At 42.8% G+C, this 25,118-nt stretch overlaps 1 long non-coding RNA gene across 1 annotated transcript; it reads left to right on the top strand.

Annotated features, from left to right (window-relative positions):
* The first annotated feature begins 143 nt into the window (after nucleotides 1-143).
* LOC134414342 (uncharacterized) lies at nucleotides 144-18,677 on the top strand. The gene is made up of 2 exons (XR_010026705.1): nucleotides 144-3,551; nucleotides 3,826-18,677. It is a non-coding gene; the product is annotated as an uncharacterized LOC134414342 (long non-coding RNA).
* The last annotated feature ends 6,441 nt before the right edge of the window (nucleotides 18,678-25,118 follow it).

Genomic DNA, 25,118 nt, shown 5'->3' with positions numbered 1-25,118 from the left:
TCTGTGCCGGGGCTCGGAGGGGCTGTGGCAGGAGCGGCGGCGTGGCGGTGGGTGCGTGGCGGTCACGGCTGCCGGGGCGTGCGGGCGCGGACGGGGAGGCCGCGCTGTGGCGCAGGAGCCGCGGCGGGCACGGTGCCGCTTGGGGCTGTGCCCCCGCCGTGCGGGGAGAGGGCCCGGGCGGGGCTGTGCCGGCGCGGTGCTTGGCCTTGGACCGAGCACGGACTGTGGGTTAAAGAGCAGGGCTGGCATTGGTGGGGCGGCTGTCCGCAGGGAGCGGATTAGAACGTGCCCTTGTCGCACGGCAGGTGACAGCCTGCGCTTCCCTGGTTTGAGGGGGTTTGTTAAGGGTTCTGGCTCTGCCCGATGCCTGATAATTGCATTAATGGTGTCTGGTTGTCAGAGACGTACGGCTTGGTGTGACCAGCAGGAGGAGCTTTGCTTCCTTTTAAAGTCCTTAGTAGGTCTGGAAGTGGGTAGATTGAGATAAGATATGCGGGGAAAATTCTTTACTGTGGGGGTGGGGAGGCACCATCACAGGGTGCCCGGAGAAGCTGTGATACCCTGTCCCTTGAAGTGCTCAAGGCCAGGCTGGATGGGGCACTGGGCAGCCTGATCTACTGGAAGGTGTCCCTGCCCATGGCAGGAGAGGGTTGCTACCAGATGGTCTTTGAGGTCACTTCCAACCCAAATGTATAATCCAATATCCATAGAACATAAATCAAGTTTAAAAAAGCTGAGAGGGCAGATGAGATGGTGTAAGACATCTCAGCATGGTATGGGAGCATCCAAGCTGACTTGCTAGTTCATTGTTTGCCTGTGCTTGCTGTCTCACATTGGCATGCCTTTGCCAGCTGACTAGGTGCTGTCTTAGTTTCAGCCCTCTGGCTGGCATGCAGGAGGTAGGCTGGAATTTTGAGCAGTGCTTTTTGACTTTCTTGTAGTGAACATTGTCCCTGCTTGTGCTACTCTTTTGTGCTGGGGAATGGGAAACACGTGTTCACCAAATAAGAGAGTAATCAAAGCTCTGTGAGCCTTAAGGGGACTGGAGTTCTCTGAAACCCTGTGTGGAAGACCTATGCTCAAAACTGGAAGGGAAAATGGTCAAAGTGTTGCATGGCTTGTGAAATAATACCATTTCTAGTTACAGCTGATTCCTGTGAAATAAAGCACTTCATTATTCCAAGAGGATACTTAATTGGAAAGAGTCCTGAAGAGTCCTGCAAGCTTGCTTGAAGTCTTGGCTAAAGTCCAGTGGTGGTGAAGCTCAGGTGAAATGGAGTCACAAGGATTTATTTCATCCTTTGGCCCCTCCTGGAGGCAAGTACAAGGCATTTGCTCAGGGCATTGCTGCCAAGTAACTACACAGGTGGTGTGTTTGCCACAGGGTACACGAGTGCTGGAGGAAGGATGTTGTGAGATGTTCTGTGGTGCAGATACTTCACCTGAACATTGCAGCCTTTCAAGATTTGCTGGTACTACAGCAATGTATGCTATGCTTTTATCACTTCAGGTGCAGCTCCCTCGAGTTCAGGAAGCTGAACCAGTTGCATGCCATTGTGCAAAAAGTCCAGTGTTCCAAGAGTGCTTCTCCTCACAGGCAGGTTCTCCAGTTTTATCATACTCCTCACTGAAGAAAAGGAGTGGTGGGAGTGTAATGCTCTTTTAATAAAATCTGTAGCATCACTAGTTCCACATATGTGGAGAATTCTGAATTACAAGTACAGCCCTTTGTATTTCTTTCCTTATTCTGTTTCTCCTCTATGCAGATACCTTTCGATTAGGTGAGCTGTGGGTGAAATAAAGGGCACTGGCACTTTGATGACTTCTGTCACAGCTGTTGCCCACTGTAGACTTTAGGCCTGTGATTTTATCTCTGCATAAAGATACCTGGTAAGGATGGTAAATATTGCAGTGGAGTGGTTGGGTCAAGCTTGGTTATCTTTTCTATAACTGTCAGAAAAAGTGCATGTGAAATCCTCATCCAGGATGGTCTGCTGGCTGAATTACAGTATGTTTTGTTAAACTGGTTTAGAAACTGTTGGTTTTACCTGCAGTGGTTCCCTTCACTCCCTCCCCATCCGCCTGCAGTCAGTGCTGCTGCTCTGAGGAGGATGCTGTGCACCCCACTTCACGGATAATTGTATTTTGTTATTTATTTCTTATTTCTTTATCTGTAGATGCAGGTGCCACTGATGTCTCAGCTAAGGTAGGAAAAAGGAAATTACTTCAGAAACTACCCAAATGAACAGCTGATGCAAGAGAGAAGTAAAACAAGTTTTCTCTGTGTGTGTTGTTCACTTTGATCTGTTTTGGAGGATTTGATACTTGCCAGTGCATGGATATTACTTGTTGGTCACAGCTTTGTCAGAGATGTTAATGATGGAACCTGTGTTACATGTCTCAGACTTGGATAATGTGTTCACCTGAAAGTGCCAATGTCCAGATCTGTCCTGACCCATCAGGCCTCAATTGCAATGTCTTTAAGAAGCTTGCAGTCCTGTTGCAGAACTAGGTGCTGTGGCTGCATCCCATAGGAAAAGGTAGAAGGTGACAGCAGAACTGAAAACCCGCCTGTGGCATTTCCTAAACATCAGTATGCTCTGCTTTAATGCTGTTAATGAGCACCTGCTGCAGTGTCTGTGTGCTCCTCAGCCTGTGCAGCTGAGAGGTTTATGTGTGCTTTACTGTGCTGACATCCTGCACTGCAGTACCGATGGGTTGTCCTTGTTACTGAAGTGACTGTGGGCACTGTGAACTCTGGTAAGCAACTGCCCTGTTTCCTGACCTGGGGAATCAGTTGGGAGATCCTGAAGGAGAGATGAGGAAGTTAAGTAGAAATGTGCGATGACTTTGCTCAAAGAAGAAAATGCTCAGTCTAAGTCTAATCCACGTTCATACATAGAAACCTGTCTTTGTGTCTCAGTGCTCCTTCTGTCAAGCGTGCTCTTCAAGAAACCAAGCATTTGGATGCTTAAATTGGGTATTTACTGGGTAGTATACAAAGCCAGGCTGCATAAGAAACACAGATTTCAAGATTGAGTGTATTAAATACATCATATCATAATTTTTTTAGGTGTGTGGTGGTCTAGGTCTACTGTCACTGTCACATCCATGTCAGTACAGCACAGAGAACTGTTAGGGTTCATGGAAATGATGGTCAGGCATAATGTCATTCCTGGTATAGAAATTAACTGGACAAAAAGATTTACATGTGCACTGAAACAAAGTGGAATATGGTTTCTAAAAGTGATACCATCTATGCTCATCTTGGCACATAAATTTTGTTTTAAGATCCTCTTTTCTTAATTATCTTGGCTGTAAGTCCCTTTGGGGGAAGGAGTGGAAGTGTTACTGACCAGCTGCTTATTTCAAAGCCTGTGGGAGAAGAGTGTAAACTCTTGCAAATTAAAGTTACTGTTCAGATGATAGTGGATGAAGAAGCTGTGATGAAGGTTGGTTTATTTTAATTGTTTCCTATGGAGCTGTTTGCCAAAAAGTTTCTGGAGCTGCAAGGGGAAAGGTGAGAGGATGAGTTCAGCTGGGAAGAATAGGTAAGTACTTCTATATCGTGTTACTGTTTCCAAGTATCTTAAATGATAATGCCAAGAATACATTGTGAGCTTGGAAAATAGAAAAAGAGTGGAAGGCTTCTGTGCCTTTTTAAAGTGTTCTAAATGAAATTGTGGGGAGGCATCTGTTAAACCAGTATCTGGAAGAACCTAGTGTTTGTGCATAGCCAAATGAGTGTAAAGCAACTCTGGAAATTATTCTAATGACTAATATAAAGTGTTTTCCTTTTTTTTTTTTTTTTTTTTTGTCTTTCAGCACAAAGAAGAGTGCTCTAAGAGCAGTCAAGAGCCAAAATAGGATGGACATGTTCTTCAGCTGAAACATGGCAGCAGTTCAATAGCAGTTACACAATAGGAAAGGGTGTGCAGGCTGCTGCAAGTCCCTGTGTTCTTTAGATCTGGTATCTGCAAGAACTCAGTAGAGGGAAAAAGGTGGTTGCTTACACAGCTTCAAACTCACTCAGTTCACTCAAGCAAACTCATTTGAAAAGAGAGCTCCTCTAATACTGAAACAGGAAATTGATTTTATTTTAGATACTGGGAAAGATAATCACAATATGCAGAATTTAAAAATGCTAGTCAGGACACTGAAAAACTGCAAGTAGCGAAGGACAGGAGGCTCCAAGACTCCAGCTGGGGGAAGCTCCCTTTTGGAAGGCACACTAGCAGTGGGGAGAACTTGCTAAACACAAGGAGACCCAAAAGTTCTGCAGCTGTTAGCTACACATGGATATGTCTCTTAAGGTGGGATGGCCTGACATGACCACTAAAGAGCCTAAGGCTGTCAGCAGACTGCATTTCTCTTAAAAGGATATATGCCACTACCCAGTTCAGAACCACCCGAAGAGCTTCAGTTTTTGTCAGATACTGTTAGTTCCTGGAACAATAGCTTTTCTTGGCCCCCTAACTCCTGCAGAGCCAGCTGGCTGATTGTAGCTGTGCACTGAAGATAAGCCTTCCTCACCCCTGGATTGCTGGATAATGGCTCAGGTGGACTCAGGGCTGAGCATGAATCCTTTGGCTGCCACTGTTCTGCCTTTAATATGTACAATGGATGCCCTGAGCACTTCCATGTGGAACAAGAAACACTTGGAGTGCAGGTTTATATGTACTTTCTGTAAGCACTGCCCTCTTCAGCACAAAGTTTGATAAAATCCTGTATTGCATAAAGCAGGTAGAGGTATCCCAGAGGTTATGGTTGGTGTGGGCCTGACTCAGTTGCCACTAGGAAGGTCTATTTTTGATGTGGTGTGGTAAACCTGAGTTGGTAACTGATTCTGTTTAGCTGATGGGCTTGTCTGTGCTAGGAGAGCAGTCCATGAGCTGACAAACATTCAAGCATGGTACTAGCTTTTACATCTTTCAACATTAAAAAAAAAAAAATAGGTGGGAGGGGAGAGAGCAGAGGATTTTTAAAGGCCAGATAAATTCTACTGAAATGAAAAGCTCACTAAGAATATCTTCATTGAAAGAATGCATTTTGGGAAATTACCTCCTTTGTCAAGGACAATATGAGCCTTTGGTTATGGCAGGTGTCCAGCACTGTTCCTTGGCCCTTTCTTTCATGCGGTTATAGGGGAAGAGTGTTGGATGAAGGAAAAGTGAAAGCCATAACCAGAGGTTAACATTTAATTTTAGCAACTATGTTTATGTGAAGTGATGCACCATTATTAATTTTCAAAGCAAGTCCCGCACCTAAACTGATAGAATCCCTGATCGTGCGTGCAAGTGTCTTTGGGTTCTTCAGCTGTGTGAGTGCAATGGTGCAAAATTACATGTTGCATTCCTGTATGATTCAGCTTAAAATACAAGCTTGGGCAGTGAGTACCTGAACAACAGTGTTGTAGTCAGAGCATTCCTTAATGCACAGAAACATTTCCTTTTGGGTAAGTAATGCTGCACTGTGAAAAAGCATGCAGCTCCTAGGACAGCACCATTTGATTGAGTTCCCTGTGCTAAAATTCCCTGGATTTGCTCTCTTCCTTGCCCTGGACTCTACCCAAACTTCCAGTATTTCTGTATGTTACCACTGGTTTACTCTTCCATTTTTGGGTGGGGTTTTTTTGCTGTTTATTTGCAAATATCTCTTCCTGGAAAACTGGCAGCGACGGTAAGTATCTCAGGTTCCTGGCCAAGTTTCCACTCACATGGTTTCACTTGCTCCATTCTGTCAAGTTATTTACATGTGGTGTCCTAAGGACGTAATTTAGTGGATTACTAGTGAGGAGCTAACCTACATGTATTGGCTGCAGTCCACATAAGTTACACAAACCTGCTTCCTCATGAATTCAATGGCTACTCTGGAAGCCCTTGGTTTCCTGATGCACAACTTTATGAAAAAGATGTTACACTGCTCTTGCAGAGATTTAAAGTTGGTCATATTGGCGTTGCTCGCTTTACCTGCTGAGTTGCAGGACCCAGAATGATTTCTGAACCTTGTTCTGCATGCACAGCACCTAGGGCTCACAAGGTGAGAAGGATATCAGGTCTGGTGTGCCACAATACAGGAAAGATAGCTTAGAGATGTGTAGTTGATCACTTAAGCAACCTTGCTCTAGGTAACCCTTAACCCTCATGTTCTGGTTTCATGTGTATCAGCATTGTTTTGTTTCTAGTAGAGCATCTTTGGGCATGCATTCCCAGGTAGTGTAATTACTTGAATTACCTGCTTTTGAGTTCTTGAAAAATGCAGTTGCATGAAGCAGAGGCAGCAGTGACATTGGTAGTTTGAGGAATTTGGTGTTACCTTCTGCCCTTGCCTTCCCATGGTGCAGTACACCATTCCCTTTCATGCCAATGCAACTACCTGGAGCAGCTTACAGAGCTACCAGTGTCTTAATCAGGGTGGTAACACACACTCCCTGCTCTGGGTATGTTTTTCTGTGGGTCACTGCTGATGTCTGGAGGAAGAGGTTAGTAGTTCTGTGGCTTTCTAGAACTTGAATTAGATTTGTGAACTGGTTTAGAGCGTTTTCACCATGGCACAAAAAACAGGTGATTGGGTGCATGCCAGAAGTCCAAAATTGTTGTCTTGTTGCTGAAGTCTCTGACTCATTAAATTATGCATCTAAGGATGCTGCTAATTTTGTGGGGGAGGAGCAGTAGTGTCCCTTGTGCACATGGCTGCTTTTTTAACCATGTTTTTCTGTGTTAGGTCTCATGACACAGCCTTGTGGTTTTGCTGTGTGTAGCCTTCTGACCAGGCAGCTCAAGTGATCCTGATGTCTGTAAGCAGCACTAGAAATTGTTCAATGTACTCCAGACAAATCCTTGTGCAAACAGAGCTGGAGTAAGATATGGAACACTTTTCTCCTGAGTTTGGGGTTTTTTAAGTCACTGAGACTACCAATATATTTTCCTTTGATTGAACTAATTCTTACATGTAGGGAGTTGTATATTACCCCTGTACACATAGCCGAATACAATTATATATTCAATGGCAGAGTAGATCAGCAAAAGAGAATTGGGTACTAAAATGTTGCACATATGATAGGTAAAAAGCTAATCCCTATTGTCATTTTTGCAATGCTCCTGCTTCCAGTGAAAGCTGCTCTGCTGTGACCTCTTGCTATGCAATTATGATTTCCTTTCCCCGTTCTGATAATGGTGAATGTTGCCCTCTGATGAGGACAATGAGGTGACAGTTGTTTCAGAGAGACCTGCAGTGGCTTCACTGTACATGCTCTGCCTCAGTAGATGTCAGCTAAGAGTAATTGCATCCCCCAAGAGTTAGCCTTGCTGCTGTTGACCTTTCTGGAGAAACAAACATGAAGTAGAGGCACGTGCAATCCTCACATGAGCTGGCAGCCAGGTGGGTGCTGTGTGTCACCAGGGAAGACAGGCAGTCACACTTTACTAACAGCAGTGAGGTGCATTTGGTATCTTGAAAATTCTTGCCCACTGAAAGCTCTCATCTCCAGGTAGATTGTGACTGGAGGAACTGCTGTCCCATGCTACCTCCTGGAAACAAGGGGGTGATGAAATGGAATTTATTTTAGCAGGTCCAAAGATAATAAATTAATGTTATTCATTATAAATATTCATACAATAATTCATAAGTATTTTTATAGTGTAAATTGTTCCTAAGTACATATCTGGAAATCTAGGCATATATGTATATAAAATGTATGTATTTAAATACATTGGTATACATTGTTTTATAATTCATAATCTAACACTTATTAAAATACAAATTAGTAAGCTGGGAGAATCATGGAAAAGGAGAGGAGCTTTGTGTTGACAAACTCGTGGGATGGAGAAGCTATTCCTTCTTGAGAACAAATAGAACACAAATGTCTGGTCCACAGCATGAATGATCCACAGTTGGTGTGAAATATTTTGTTAAAACTGCTCACTGGTTAAACTCTTAACCTTGGGAGGGTGGATTAACCTTGTCATGAGCACTGAGGCATGTGACATGCTTGGCCATGAAAGCAAGGATGTGAGGGGTCTCACAAGTTTCTGTCAACACTTCAGTGATGATGTGGCTCCCTGGGATGGGTGGCATTGCTGCCATTCATTCTGAGTGACACTGCAGCCTCATCCACATGGGTTTGATTGTACCTCAAATATCCCAGCCTTTTGCTATATTCGGTTCTCTGTTACCTGAAGTTAAATTTAGGTACAGATCACATCAGCCAAGATCTTGCTTTTGGAATATGTCTGCCTCACTGGTATGAGTGACTCTGCTTCTTGGGTAGTATTGATTTACCATCTTATTTCTCCCAAAGGAAACATGCGCTCTGAACTTTCCTTGTGCTCTGGCAGTGCTTTATGTGTGCAACCTCCAGGTAATGTTCACCTCCATGGATGTAAGGGAACAGCTATCCCAGTCTTTCCTGAATTTACTGCTCAGCACTCAGTGACATTGTGGGAAAAACAAGGCATTATTTTGCTCATGTCCACCATCCACAAATGGCATTTTGTTTTCATCACCATTTTGTTTCTAGCTAATGTGTCTGCCAACACAGATTTTCAAACTCCCTTTTCTTTTTTTTTCCTTTTTCTACTATTTCCTTGTCACCCATAAGTAGTACATTGCACTCAGTGTTTAGTGTGTGAGAAACCCTAGGATGATTCCCTGTAGTAATAAATTTTAGCTGTGGGGAGACGGTGATTCTGGTGGCTGCAGAATTCCACCTACAGCATCCCATCATTATAAAGAAAAAAGTAAGTTTGGAGGAAAGAGCCCTCTTTGAATCTGGGTAGGGAAAGAGATGTATTAACACTTAAAAAGTGGACAAAATTTGCTCTTCGTGTGCCAAGTTTTGCATCTTAACCTTTGCATTTTAAAATTTTAAAGTTGTGCATTCTGTTTCCTAAACTGATGACACTTCAGGAAAACCAGATCTCTGTAGCCAGTTGCTTCAAATACGTCCAACACAGAAGTGGTGTTTTGCAGATGCCCGGGGAAGATGCAGACCCACAGCATTGCTGGGAACCAGCCTGTCACAGCTAAAATACAGTAGTGCAAAAACCTGTCAGCAGGCTGAGCAAACCCAGCCCTTCATACACGTTATGTCTGCAGTGTTCTGTGTGAAAGCTATTATCCCTTGGAGAAGTTGCTGACACATTTTAACAAGGAGAATTAAAGACTTAGAAGTACCTCTGTAGGGTTCCCCTAATTTGTACTGCATTCATAATCATAGTCAACTACTGCCCTCTCTTTAGTAAAGATTATATTGGAAGCCATCCATAGATAAATAACTTCTTGATACAGTTTTAACTATTCATCCTTTTGCATATGGCCTGGTTTTGACATCAGCAGGTATGTTCACATTTCTGAGTCCAAAATGCAAGGTTGCTTTATGTTATTTCTTTAGAAACAGTAGAAGTCATAAAAGAAGGCCTAATTTTCAAAACAGAAACATTACATTTGTATTTTATTTAAAATAAAATCACGCAGGTGGTGGTGCAAGTCAGTACAGGGTTTGTTCAGGCAGGGTTTGTGGTTTCCTAGCCCACCTGTTTTGCCTGCAGAGCAGCAGAGAGAGCACGGTTTGTGCAATCATAAATCCTGTTCATACCTTCTCTCCTGGCAAACTCCTAGGGACATGGCTGTAAGGTGAAACCTGGGCTGGATGCAGCTGCAAGGGGAGGAAGGGAATAGCAACTTCCCTTTGCAGGACCCAGGGCACCCTGAAACGCAAAAGGACACGGAGAGGGGCCTACCTCGCTCCCTCCCAGCTGCCCTCGGGTCACACTGCTCACGTCTTTGGGGTAGCTGAATGCCACGTGGTGCTGCAAAATGCGCGTCAGGGGCGTTGATCTCTGCTGGCTCTGGAACTGGAGAGGCTGCTGGAGCTGCCTGAGCTGCTGGCCCCCTGTACCGGTGGGTGTTCACCAGCAGAGGGTGGCTCTAAGACCGTTCATGTATTCCTGTAATGTTTAAACACACTACAGCGTTAAAACTGAGCGTGATGGCCTCAGTGCTTCCTTTAGTGCCTAATACTTAATCTTTAGTTAGTAATTACAAGAGAGAAGTATCTGGCAAAAGTTTTTGTTTCAGCTTCCCCTCGCTGATTTGTTTTTGTTGTTTTCTCCTCTGGCATTATTCTTCCAGGTAAGAATAACCAAATATAGTTAAGGATCAAGGAATTTGAGATAAATAATTGCATAAGTCGTCAGTGCTCTAGCATTTATTAGGGATTGAAACATGAGACTCTAATATTGAAGGGAAGTAATTTCGCTGAACTTCAGACACCTAACAGATGCCCAGTGTGTGCTTGGGCTTTCCTTGCACTCTGTGGAGAGCACTGCACACATCCCAAGATTGATTTCAGCTCCTCTTACCCTAATTCAAGATCTCAGTCTAGAGAACACAAGCTAGCAGGAGCCTGAGCCCAACCAGCACTTGTGTGTGTATAATTATTCTCACGTGGAGCCCCACTATGTGCGACAGTTAATGACTAGATGGTTATTTATGTGAGTAGTTTATGTAGGAATGGGTTCAATTCTTGTGTCTCTGTTGCAGGGAGACTAATTTGTGTCTTGAGATGTTTGTTCATTGACCACAGAGGAAGCAGAGGTTAGCCTAGCTCAAAGTGAGCTGACCTCCACATCTAGCTGAGATACAGCTCAGCCGCTGTGCCTGCAGGCTGCTGCTGCTGCTAACATTGGTCATACTCTGCTTCATCTTTGAAGGCCTGCACACACTTGGTAGGTTTTATAGATCTGATTTCACATCGAAGGGACTAAAGTGTAACAGTTCATGTAATCAGTAGACGGTCATTAACTTCTCTGAAATCAGTGCAATTCCACATGGGACCATGTGTGCATGAATATGTAGTTCAGGCTGTTGCTGACTGGAGACCTGTTGAGAAGCTCTACAGAATAAAAGGTAGTAGTAAATGATGATGGAAAATTTTTCATGTTCTAATATATAGTGATTTATATTCTTAATTAGATACTCTGTTCAGAATTATCCTACATATATTTAAGTAGTTTTAAAAGGTCTGAACTAAAATTCAGACATTCCTGTTCTTGATTTCAGTTTATTTACTGCTCAGAAATTATTTTCAAAATGGAATTCCTATCTAAAGTTCTTCAATTAAAAAACCCAAACACCTGAGTACCAGCAGTTTTGAACTATTGCAGAAGTATAGCACAGATGCAGCCTCAGTATTTACTAGAGTAGATAAAATTCCTCTCTGTTTGCAGAAATAGAGCAACTTAGGGACCAACTCAAGCAAGAAATTGAAGAGGCATCTTCATAAAGACTACAAACAGCAGATGACCTCTGGCTTTCTCTTCCACAGAAGACAGGCAATACCAAATGTGAAGAGGATTCACTTCCTCCTTCCTGCCTGATTGGCAGGTATCAAGCCTTTTGAGCCTGTTTCCAAAACCATATCCATAATGCAAGAAGTGTTTGATGTATGTAAACATAGAGACATGCCACAACAATGATTAAGGGATTAGAGGAAAAGGATCAGGAGGACAAGAGAAGATTATTGCAGACATAAGGGTGTATCAATGACACCAGCATACACTGTGGTTCTTCTGGAAGTTTCCAGTCCACACCAGACTAAGCAGAGCTTTCTGCAGGATGTAAGCGTGCCCAGCACTTGTGCACTGCTTGAGGTTAAGATAGAAAATCCTGTGTGTGATTCCCTGCTCTAATGACCTGTTTGTATACAGATGGGCTTTCCAGTTATGGAAATGACCCATGACTTATGAAATAGCCTCTTCCTGTTTGCAATGATGCAGTGAAATATTGAGTCATCTCTAACCCTTGAGCCTTCCCTGCACAAGCTCTTTGTTGTTTGCAGCCTGTCCCCTGAGATTTGGATTGATGATACTGGACAACTGTTTTCACTTGAACTGGTCCCAGTTTTACCAGTTTTGGATTAATTACTGCTCTTTCCTAGGGGAAAAGGTTTGATCCACATCAAACTGCTGATTTGAATTATAATAACTTACTGGAAAATTACCTGTGTATAGTTTGGTTTATATTAATGAATTCTTGATTTAGGGGATTAATTACTTGTATTTACTGTATGTACCTAACTCTCCTCCCACAGCGTAATGAGTCCAGGGGTCCACAAAGTTCTGGATTCAGATGGAAAGTACATACTGTAATGCTCCACAAGATTATATTTCACTGCCTTTTGGAGAGAGGCCCTAATGCCAGTGAAATCTCAGCAATATGACATCTGACCCTTCAAGGGATGAAATAGATTAGGTGCCTGACAACATAACAAAAAATCTTTTGTGAGGTATTTAGTTGAGTATTTTTATCCTTTCTCTACAGAATATAGCAAAGGCTTAGGTAGAGCAGGTTGGATGGCCCTAACTTAGAGCGGTTAAGTTTAGTTTAACTTTGAATTAACGTCTTGGCTGAAGAGCTGCATTTCCAGTGGCTGTGCAGACTGCTGGGTGTGCTGCCAAATAGCTGGAGATTGCAGAGTGATGTTGTTGTTAATTTGTTTCTGCCAGAGAGACATTCCTCTTCATCTCTGGGACAGTGTCGTAAGTCACTGTCTTGGTTTGAAAAGACAGGTGCTGCTAAGGAAGGCAGGAGCCTCCCTTGAAATGGAAAATGTAAACCCCCTCTCTCTGGATTATTATAATTTTGAAATTAAGGGGCTCTCAGGCAAAGATATGGGAATAGGAATAACAGTTCTTTACTAGGAAAATTAAAATAAAAATGCAGTAGTACAAAAAAGAAAAAAAGTACTGACAGAGTCAGAATATAACCTGACACCCTGTGGGTCAGGGTGTTGGTAGCAGTCTGATTGAGTGGTGGCTGCAGTCCTCCTGGGGTGACAAATGTGGTTTGTTGAAGCAGTGATCCTGCAGAAGGGTACAGTTCTCCTCTGAAGGTCCAGAAGGGCTGCAGACAGGTCTGGTCTTCCTCTGGGAATCCAGTGGGAAAAGGTTAAACCAACTGGTTTTAACAGCTGGCCCATTAACAGAAAATAACTGCCCCAGCTGCTCTAAACAGCTGGTAACAGAATAAATACTTGCAGTTACATCTCGCATTGCAACCTAACACAGTCACTTACTGATCCTGCCCATCCCTGGACCCGGTGGGAACTCAAGCATAATGTATGTGCCAGTTAAAAGCCACTGTGCCTTCCTAGAAGCAGCTCATTTTAGCAGTTATCCTACAAAGAAGGAGGAAAGAAGGTGGAACAAACCAAGTTACTTTGGTGAGGTAAAAGAGCCAGCAGTTTTCCAGGTTTGAAATGCAATGCCATTAGACACTGACAACTGAGTTGCTTCATCAAGGCACAGAATTTTGCAAAGCCTTTGACAAATTAAATGCAGATGCAACATAAGGCATTTTCTTGTGGAACATTTCAATGGCTATTCTTGGTTTTCCCAGTGGGATCTTACTTTCTTATAGCAGAGATTTGTCACCAGTTAATTAATTTATGTGAACTCTCTGCCAAAATCAACAAGGAAGGAATTGACATGACAGACTCTGGAAACAGGGGAGTTGTGACATGTTTGAAGAGAATGCATGCTCAGAGGAGGGTCTGCTGCTCTTTCAAAAAGCAGTTTCCTATCAGCAAAACAAGCTCCACTCTTTCCTGCTTGTATCTTGTCCCTGCCTTGCAGCAGTGCTACAGGGGTGCTTCATCTTGTGGGAAGCCAAGGGAAAGAGATTTACTAAAGAACAACCTTACACATGCTATTGCAACTCCAGCCATACTATTGAGTGGAGCTAAGGCAAGCATTAAAGAAAGCTGTAACTCCAAGGATTAGAAGTCTTCACAGTAATTACGGGGTCTGTTTTTCTACTGACATGCTGCAGCTTCCATGACAAATGAAAGAAGTACATATTGGTACAACAGTACAGAAAAATATCACCCTGCTGCCTGGTCATGGGTGATGTGGGGCAGACATGTCAATTCCTGAGAGAAAACAACAGTGCAAAATTTAGGTGGCTGCAAACTGCCATTTTTTAATACTGAAAGATCAAACTCCAAGCAGCGGAAAATGTGAGGCAGTGCCCAGAGCAGTTCTATCTTTAAGAAATGTAAGTAAACACAAGTAGCCAGGAGTTCAAGAACTAACTTAAAACAGAAATTATGCTACTTCTCTCTCCATTCTTCTCACCCTTCCCTGAAACACTGCAACCAAAACCAACAGCATACCATGTCATCCCAAGCCTCAATATTTATTCACATATGCAAAGCTTTTTAAAATCCCCTGACAACTTGTACAAGAAAACTATTTAGCTATGAGTGGAATGTCCTCTTACAAAATGCCAAACAGCCTTGTGCTTTTTAGGCCAAAAGCTAACAAGTTGAACTGTGAGCTCTTATTACTTGTTCTGTTCCTCCACAGTAAGAATCTGGAGTGCTTTAAAAATGCTGAGAGCGTGACAGTGATTGACAAGAAAAGAAGGAATGTAAGGACATACTGTACTTTTAAAAATTTTGATTATTTTTGTAAAACAAAATTGATAGTGATAGAGGTCTTGCATTTGCAGTTTGAACCAGGAGCCAGGGCTGTTTTCTCAACCATGCTCCTTACACACTGCCTTGCACCCTTATGTAGGAACACCAAATTTGGTATAATCCCAGAGTAACTTCAAGGAGAGAGATCCTAAGAAATTAAACAGTAGCTTGAACCATTCATGTTTTAACTTTTTCTCAGTGAAAGCGTGTCTTAATTTTAGTGTGTGCAGTGCATGTGTGAGGCTCTTTCCATAATTTTTACTGGATGTGTGCAGTGATGGATCTCCAAGGTTTGGTTCCAGTTCGGTGTGGGCACATGACCACGTTGTCATTGAATTAAGTATGTCTGGTATGGAGTTGATATGAGTTTTTAACAGTTGGTAGCTGATATCTAATCTGACATGAAGTGACAATGGCACAGAGAGAGCGGTAGTTTTAATCACATTAAGTGTGTCAGTAAGAAATCAGCAAAATTTGAGAGCAATTTTAACTGACAGTGTGAGTGAAAGCTGGATCTGCACTTTGGGTAGCAGGTTATGGTATATCTGGTCTGATGCCAAGAGCCCTAATGTTGGATTTATTGTGTCATTAAGCCATGGCCGGAGAGGAGGAGGCTGAACTGTGTCTCTTACAGTTGCTGAAAAAGGAAAACACTGCCACTGGTGTGTTCTTCTCAGTGAAAAAGCCAGTGCTATGGGAAAACTGCTGTTGGAGATGATTCAACCATCATCTGTCTGCATGTTAAATCTTCAAAATACTCTGTAACTGCATAGAGATGGTAAAAACAATTTGAAAGTGCTAACATGCAAAAGCAGGGAGATTTAAGGATGTGTTGCAAGCATTTGTATAACTACACTTCTTGAACTGAGCTCAGGTATAGTTCTTGTCTGCTTGGATCATTTAACTGGCCAAAGACCAAAATATACCCTTAATATTCCACAGACACCTATGCCCAGTAATGACAGGGTCCTCCAGTGACATGTTAACTGTGTCAATAAAACGTTAGCTAAATAGTAGCTGGGTTTTTCTGGTTAAAAGAAAACTTGACCTTCATTATATTCCAAGATAAGCTTTTAAAAACTTACTTTTTCATTATGGGGTTTATTTATTTCATTTGGTTAGCCTCTGTGGTAACTTGGTGACTGGCAAATTTGGATCTGCTAATTTATTGACTTGACTGAAAACACAGCCTAAATCATCTAAAATATAGATCATTGCTTTGTTTGTCATCAGTCTGCTGGAATTTTAAGTAAACTAGGTAAATGTGCTATGTCAGATTCATGCATACATGTAGATGTGAGATGTATTTACTCCATCAGTTCACAAGCTGGGTCACAGTCTGAGGGCATTCAGCTCTGGGGTGAAATCACCAGCCTCTTGCACCCATCTCCACAGTGACTACCTGCATGCCTTCCATTACACAGGCTCTACATCCCCAATAAAGTGACCACAAGAGATTGCTATGTTGCACTACTGACAATGTAGCTGTTTATATAGAGTGTAAACATGCATGTGCACTGTGCATGCACTAACATGCCTTCATTTAGCCACATAAGTCAACACAAGGCACAGAATTGTCAGATGTCTTTGCCTCTAATGAGCACCTACCCAGACACGCAGCTGGTTTGGAACAGGACAAAGCAGGCAGTTCCAGGGCATCTAACCCAACTGCTGCAGGGCAAGGCAGCCACAGCCTGGGGCCTCCTGCAGCTTGCAGGGGGAGTTCCTGCTCTCTGCATGTTCACTGGCTATTGTGTGCCCTGGAACACGGTGTGTAACAAAACATACAGACTGATGTTTTGGCACCAGGGAAGATGCTGCCTCGGTCTTGGATGCTGCGGCTGTGGTTGGAACCCTGGAAAAGGGGCAAGATGCTTTTCTTTGGTGCTGTTAAGTATGATCTGTTGAGTGAACCACTTTAGGACGGGATGGACAGAGAAAAGTGTTTGCAAGAAAGAACCTAAACTAACAAGGGTTTAATTTAGAAACTTTCTGTTCTGCCTAACTTGAAGAGTTCTCTGTTGTTGTTGGGGTTTTGTAAAAATATTCCTTTACGTTTAACAAAATCTGTTTTCTGAACTCAAGAGCTTTGTGTTTTGGGATGTATCTTTCAAGGGAAAACTGGAGGTCAGTCCACCTCAAAGATGTGCTGACTCCACCAGAGTGCTCATATAATTATAAATGTTTATTACCTCCAGAATAAGGAGGTGCCTGCTTTAAGGTGTCTTGCAGGATTATAATGTGAATTCCTTAGTTCACTGTCCCTCTGCCCCATGCTTAGTGGATTTGCACTTAGTAGATTTGTGCACGTGTACATGACAAGAGCCAATTGCCAAACATAAAGATTTGAATGTAAACTCATTGCTAAACTTTGGCCTGGAAGCATCAAGTTGTTCTTCTGAGCATTTGCACGTACAAAAGGTGAGTACAGAGGTAAAGAGCAATAAAAGGGCAAGGCAAAAGAGGAGGACTCATAAAGCACCTCGGCAGAGCTACCCTGTTGGCCTGTATCAGAGTCTGAGTTTTGCCCTTTTAAATGCTTGTGCCTTTGCACACTTTGCACCATGGGGTCCTTTATAACACATGCAGAACCTGAACAAAGCACATTTGCAGCTCCTCTACCTATTTAGGAGCTGCTGTGTACACTTTGCAATGTTTCATGTAGTGTGAGTAAAACAAATAGGTACCTTTATTCTTCCTTATTCCTGATGGAAGCAGCAAGGGGGAAAGGGCAAAAGGAGAAGCCAGAATTTCTGCTATCAGGAGGAAAATTGAGATAGAGAAAACCTAAGATTTTATTTGGGCAACCTAGAAATGTGTCTGCTTGCTAATGAGTTCTGCTGTAAATCACTAGCTCATTATTATGTATATATTCTGCTTATTTGCTGTATTTACTTAATGACTCGATAATTCAAATCTGCAAATTTATTGATTTAACTGAAATTGCAGCCTAAATCTTATAAAATGTGGGGTAAATACATGTATGGATTATTGTGGGATGGTTTTGTTACGGGGCTAGAGTGTCCCCAAACAGAAGCACATAACTTTTACCTTTGTTTACATATGTTTAAAAATATACCCAAGATACCCAAGCACAGTACTGTCACATATAAACACAGCTCAAAGCAATAACTGGCTGTGACAAGGCCAGAAACCCATCCCAGTTCTATCTCACGTGGCACATCTCCAAATGCTGATTCTCGTGGTATATCCCAATATACCAACTGCTCCCAGCACAAAGGCAACAGTTTTAGTTCATTATGGATTGTTTATGATTGACAATATTTACTGTATGTACATTTTGAACAAACACAGTGCTGTAAACAAATAGGGATATTAGGCAGCTGTATGTTCCTATACCATGCAAATAAACTGTAGCTGGAGCTTTTAACCGGCTAGCAACTCAGGCAAACAGATTGTAAAAGCAGTTGGGAATTAGCCCAGGACTTTTAGGATGGTTGTGAAGAAGTACATTGTAAGTACTTCTGTAATTATTCCATCTAGGTCAGCCAGTGAATTGTTTTACTGTACAGTCCTCAAAATGGCTGCACTTAGTCTGGCATTTCTGAGGGACAGGCAAGGGCTTTAGGCCTTGTATGGCCAGTATGGCAAGAAATCATCGTGCTCATATCACTTTTGTCTTGCAGTCCTGGGGAATGGGCTGGCGGGCACAGCTCTGCTGCAGGGTTCCTCCTTCAAGACCAAAATTTCTGTCCTCTCCCTGTCCCCCACACCAATGTGCCACCATTGCACTGATGCGATTGATGAGCAGGGTCTACTCACACCTTTGATGAGGGAAGTGCTGATTCATGTGGGCCTTGTGTGGGACCCCCTGGGCAGGGTCTGCAGGGATGCTGTGACTTCAGCCCCATCCCACCCACTGCCAACCACTTTGCACCTCCTCAAAACCTGTGCAGCACAGGCAAGGGAGCTTTCCTTTTCAGCATACTGAAGTGATTACTCTGCTCACTCAGGATGGTTTTTCCAAGAACTGTGGCTGCTGACATCTGTATGCAACTACAAAGCTCCGGGGATCCTCTGGAGATGGATGCAGGCAGGGTATTCCAGCTTAGAAGTCCTCAAGAGCAGCATAAAATATGTATAATCATTATGTCCTTCTGTTTATTCTGACCCTGTACAAGATGAAGCTATGTGTCATATGCTTAATATTAAATGGACTGAACAGGTTTCTCTTTAATTCTTTTAATCTTCTTACAAGATACAAAATAGGCTTAAGTCAAAAACTGTTCCTTAGTGTAAAGGGTTGAGGGGGCTGGCTGCTCCTTGGCTGTATTGTGATGATGACAGCCAGAACGATTGGGTTTGTCGAGCACTGAGACTGCTCTCCCGAGCAGGTTTATGCCTCCTTGCATAAAGGTTTCCGCAAAGATTTCTGGGAGACAATTGCAGGCCTAGCAAAGGAAGAGTCAGAATGTAGTAAAACCTCCCAGCCCACACGCAGTAACAGGAAAATCCTGTTTGAAGAATCAGAGAAGAGCCTTTTCTGGATAACAAGAGATAATGTGCTGATAACGCTGCATCTCCCCACCCTCTATGTGGTTATCCCGCTAGCGGAGTCCAGCCCCCTGTGGCTTGGTATTTTTCAGGGTCTGTCCAGGGTGGGAGAAGGAGAGAAGAGGTTCTAGGAAGTGTTTCTGCAGTTGAGCTAGCAACAATTGTATTTTAATGAACACACGAGGCTTGGGGGCACTGCAAGGATGATTTGTTTTCTGATCCATGCATGGGGCTTTTTTGTCCAGGCTGAAAATTAGAGAGGGAAGAGATGTGTTAATAGGGAGATGCGTTACAAGCCGTCCAGCATTGGGAGCGGGAAAAGAGAGGGAGGGTGCCGGCTTTGTCTCCTACTCAGTGGGTGTTAATGTTCCTGGAACATTGCACCCTGCTCCTGGCTGTTAACGTGTCCTACTCCCACTCGTGGGAATTAATGTTGCTGGGACCACAGCTGAGTTAAGTAAGAGTTAAAGCACCATCCCAAGACCACATTTGCTCTTCTCAAGAGAAATGCTGGAAACTTTCTGCAACACACAAAAAGATTTCTCACCGCTATACAAAGCTATCGTTGGGCTAGTAGCGTAAGCAGAACCCCAAAAATGGACACCTTCAGGCAAATGGGAGGTTTTGAGCCTAGAATCACAACAGTTCTTCCCAGAAGAATGGCCCGGGGAGCAGTATAAAATTCAATTCAATTAGAAGGTGCTTCCTTCTAATCTAAAAAGAAAGACACCACCTACCTTATCTATTGATTTTGAGAAAACTATTTTGCACCTCGCTGCAAAACTGAGCATCTTTCTGATGGACAGGGTTCTTTTGTTGAAAGAGAAATGGGAGCTTTGCTTTTATTTAGAAAACACCAACCAAACAAAAACCCCACAAATATACATTTTTAAAAATGCCTTGCAAATCTTTGCCAATATTTCAATTTCTTTTTTTTTTTTTTTTTACAATAGATAACAATGACATTAGTCATTGACAACATCGATTTAGATGAAAAAATATTTTCAAACCAATAGTAAACCTTGCATGGGTAAACATATTCCTGGAAAGGAAAAAAAGCACTGAAAATGTCTACTTGAGCAGGGCTTTTGCCTCACATAACAGTCCCATAAGCAAAGCAGCTACAACTTCTAAGGGGGTGCAAAACTGGTTGTGTAACTGTTCTGAGAACATATTTATCAGTGATTCACTGTCAGAGCAGAGTGATGTGCACCTGCAGGCATTCATCTCAGGTCTGCTTCCATAAAGACACAAGAGAATAGCTCTTTCTCTTCAGAGCTTGATGTTTACACTGTCTTTTTTATTCCCAATTGATTTTCACAGTGTTAGTGCAAAGATCAGGTGCTACTCTGTTAGTCAAGTCCTCACTCACTGTGAGCACACAGAGGTGCAGGCTGTAAATTCATTATATAAATCAATTCCAGCATTTCTAGTGGGTTACTGTAAGGTGTGCAACTTCAATGCCATCAATAAGAAGTAGGATCTGATGGCTTTGGTCTTTGAAACTAGCAAATTAAGGCCAGCCACTTTCAGTTCCTTCAATTTAGTGTAGATAAACAGTTACTTGTAAGAATTTGGAAAATAACTAGGAAAGGAGTAGCAGCTACCATGGATTCATCAGGTATAAATGATATCTAGTAGATATTGCAATCAAATTTCTTTCTATGATAGATTAGCAAGACTCATAAATAAGCAATAAGTTGTAGATATCATCAGATACATGAGATTTTTGTCATTGTGCGTGTTCATAAACAAACTGAAACCCATCCAGGCCCAGTACAAATTTGGTTTCATGCATTTTCAGCACAGAAATGTGGCTACATGGCTCTAGCCAAGTTGTTTCAATGTTTCACTAACAATGCAGATGATGGAATAAAAAATACATGTCTGAAGTTTACCAGTAGTGCAAAACTAAGAAGGCCATAATTATAATGAAGGATGGGATTCAATTTCAAAACAAACCTGACAACCAGAGCAACTTTTTCATGACTGCAAGTTAATGGGGACCAGGACACTAAGGCATGAACAATCAGACACACACGCTGAGTAGGAGCTGGTGAGCAGCTGGTTTTCCCAACAGAATCTGTGAAGTAAAAAGGAACACAACACAGCTTCTATCACCTGCCATACTTTGCAACTGGCAGAAATATCAGTTGCATGAATAGGACGGGATTAGGTCTTTTCTCTTAGGTCTTTTTCTCTTTTCTCTTGTGGATCTGTGTGCTGTCGCTCTTTGGAGTTAAAATCACAACCAGAAGTCTCTAGCTTTCCAGTCTCCTTATTCCTCAGAGTTGGAAGACTAGGAATATTTCTAAAAAGGGACCTAGGAAAATCAAATGCATTCTCCCATATCAACTTCAAATATTTATTAAGCTGGTGCAATGCCCAGAAGCCTCAAAACACCCCCAGAATATCCCACAGCCAGAAGCAGCTGTGGTGAGAAGAACAGGGGAGGCAGGAGGGGCTGTAATTCATGTGGCAGCTCCCAGCACAATGATCTGGCACCTACAGCCTCCAGCAGATGCAGGTGACCACCAAAGACACGTGATGTTGTTGTGGTTTGACCTCAGATGGCAACTAAGCCCTGTGCAGCCCCTCGCTCACGCTCCTGCACCAGTGGGAAGGGGGAGAGAATCACAAGTGAGAGATCTTTTGGGTGGGGATACAGACAGTTTAATGGGTGAAGTAAAAGCTGCACACACAGGCAAAGCAAAACTAGTAATTCATTCCCCCCTCCCCAAGAGCAGGCAGGTGTTCAGCCATCCCCAGGACAGCAGGGCTCCATCACAGGTAACGGTGACTTGGGAAGACAAATGTCATCACTGCAAACATCCGCCCTTCCTTCCTTGTTCTCCCAGCCCCATATGCTGAGCGTGACACCTTATGGCCTGGAGTGTCCCTTGGGTCAGCTGTCCTGACTGTGTCCCATCCCCATGCACTCCCAGCCCCCTCGCTGGCGGGGCAGGGTGAGGAGCAGGAAAGGCCTTGGCTCTGTGTAACCACCACTAAGGGATAACAAAACCAACCCTGTGTTACTAGCACTGTTTCCAGCACAAATCCAAACACAGCCCCATACCAGCCACTGTGAGAAAAATCAACTCTACTCCTACCAAAACCAGCACACACTTATGTGTTAAAGGATTCTATTTTATACCAGACCACACTGTAACACAAAAAAGAAAAAAAGATAGTTCATGTCTCAAGCAGAGGCTGGGCTAGCTGCTGCCACATGAAACACTAAAAAAACCCAGATACTGCTTAACTAGGTGGAATTTACTCACAAAATTCTTGGGTGAATCTTCTTGCTAAAGATGGACAAGACTTTGGCCCATCCAAACACTGCTGTAGATTACATCTATCCAAAATTCAGTGATATTTATCCCATACTCCTTAACATCTACGCTGTATTTGTTTACATTCATCCCACATTCATTGAAAATAGTTGTAAAAGGGGATGTTATTGTAGAAGGAGGAAGAGTTGAACTCTCAGAACTGAACAGCAGAAGTGTGGCCAAGAAGGGGATGGATTAAATACTGGACAGATAGTCTGCATAGATGGAAGAAGTCGGAGTGACAAGGGTTTACAACTTGTACAGAGGGAGCTCTCTTGAATTTGTGTGTAGAAACAGCATTTCAGTTCTCCAGCATAATGCCAAGTTTTAATGAGCACTTGCAGTGCCCTGTGTGAACACACCCTTAGCACCGTGAGTCCCTCACTGCTGTGGGTACCCAGAGCTGTCTGTGCCAATGGCTGCTCGTGGGCAGAGAGAGCCAGGCAGGTTTGAAACACCAGGGAATCCTTTGCATGTCCATTCCATGGTGTTACGCTGCTCTATCCATGAGAAAGCCAGCTGCCTCCTTGGCAGGGGAGGGATAGAGGGGGGGAGTGTGATCCCATGTGATAGGAGCAGGTTTAGTTAAACCAGCTCATTATCTTTCCAAAAAACAGTTGACAAAGAGGCCTGCTGGAGTTGCCCTTCTCAAAAACAAAAAAAAATTAGTCTAAAGCAAAATGTTTCCAAAATACAGTCTACTTTAGTAAACATGCCTTTAAATCTCTAGATATTAGTTCCAGCTAATTGCAGCTGCTTTCCTTTCCTTGGAGCTCCCAGCCTGTTTGTATGGAAGGCATGGAGAGCTGGCCAGCAAAAATGTGAATTATTTATGTTCTTGCTGAAAGCATGAGTCTTGTCACTAGAGCCTTGCTTGATTGAATGGATCTGCAGAGACAGTTTCTGTAGCAACCCAGAACCTTGCCCAGCAAAATGTCACCCAGCTAACACAGAACGGTAATAAATCTCTCTCTGGGTAGCTGAAGATGACACAGATGTGCCAGAGTAAAATATATCTGGGTTTTGAGTCCTCCAATCTCCCAAGACCCTTGAAGATGTCATTTCAGAAGGTGAGCTGGTGGCATGTCAACTTGGGTACCAGTAAGAATCTAGCTGTGACAGCGCAGGGTTTCCAAAGATTACAGAAATCTTCCTGGGGAAGCAGCAAGTCTTTAGCCCCAGGAACACAAGGAAAAAAGGTGCTGTGGTCAGGCTTTAAGTGGCAGCCCACAGAGTTAAAGTCAGTGTAAATAAAGATGTGCTTCACAAGACTTACTGTCACATCTTTGGGTGCTATGTCCACATACCAAATACTGAGTTTGATAATACTGTCCAAAATATTTCAGAGATCTTTTCATTGCCATGGTATTTAGTATAGATTGACAAAGACAGGAATACGCAGATTCAAAAGTTTCTTTTCTATCTCTCTTTAGTCTTTGATCTTGGCTCGTTGCTGTTTGAGGTCTGTCTGCCTTCCTGTAAAGATGAACCCATCACATTGAAAATCTTACAGAGATTACAAGCTGCCAGGACTATCTTGCAGACCTTTGAAAGGCAATTCAGGGTGGTACATTTGTCTAGACATACTAAACATATTTTTCACTATGTCTGTATTTGAATTTTTGCTAATTATCAGCCCAGCAAATGATCTTTTACTAAATGTAAACTTCCTGAGGCTAACATATTAGAAAAGTTACGATACCCAGAATTTTGAAAGTAAAGAAAGGTGGTTCCTTCACCATGCATTTCCAACTCAGCTGTACTCACCAGAAAAGTAAACTGCAACTTTTTGTGCTTCCACAGATGTGTCATTCCAGCATTTCCTACATTTTGACCTTATGAACAAAACTAGGTTCTCTGCATTCAGAACAACCCAGGTGCTTAGCTTTAAACAGGAGATAATCCAGTTAGAAACAGCTTGTGGTTATTCAGACAGAGGTCATCAAGGTACAACTCTAAAGGTGAATAAAAGTGAGGGAGGCTGCCTGACACCTATGTAACCTGGACAAGGGGAATCTGGCTGGCAGATGACAGGGATTTGGTTTATATTTAAAAGTTTTGCTGATTTAGCAATAGCAGGATGTAACAACGCTCACCAATCAATACAGCTTGGCCAGCAAAAACCCACAGGTGTGGTTTCAACAGCAAAACACCCTTTGCAGCTCTGGTATAAGCAAGAGCTAATTATCAAAGCAATTTAAATTGGATCCTGTCCCTAGGGTTTACCAGGTCTTCTACTGCAGCTACACCGGCAAACTTTCTAGTCAAGGCTGTTGCAGGAATCAGCTGCAGGAGAGTGAGGGGCTGATGACAGCAGAGCTGCTCTGAGGAGAGTGTAAAGCTTTGCACCGGCAGGCTCTGGAATCCCACCGAGAAACACGAGAGACACGGCCTGCTTCCTTAAGAGAATCTCGGCTGGAGAACAAAGGACTTCAGCTCACACACCGAGGGGTAATTTGCATCTTATTAAACCAATATTTTAAAATCGACACTGTTTGTTCCTCTAGTGTCTGTTTTCCTCTTCCAGACATGTCAAAAAGAATGCATTTTCAATTAGTTGGTTTTTATTTTCACTTTTCCAGAATGAAAAGCAGCAAGAACATTTCTGGATGCCTAGAGATCCTTCCCCCCCCCCAATCCTTGCATAGCTATAAAACACTTGAAAGGAATTTTGTAAAACTTCCTAAGAAAATTTATCTCATAACCAAAACACATAAACACAAGCATTACTATTCTCAACTATTAATGTTTTGGAATGTAATAAATTCTTAGAAGGTGTTTTACCTTGATTT

Source organism: Melospiza melodia, chromosome 2, assembly GCF_035770615.1.
Source record: "Melospiza melodia melodia isolate bMelMel2 chromosome 2, bMelMel2.pri, whole genome shotgun sequence".
NCBI lineage: Eukaryota > Metazoa > Chordata > Aves > Passeriformes > Passerellidae > Melospiza > Melospiza melodia.
The sequence above is the reverse complement of the archived record's forward strand: the minus strand, read 5'-3'. Positions and strand labels throughout refer to the sequence as shown.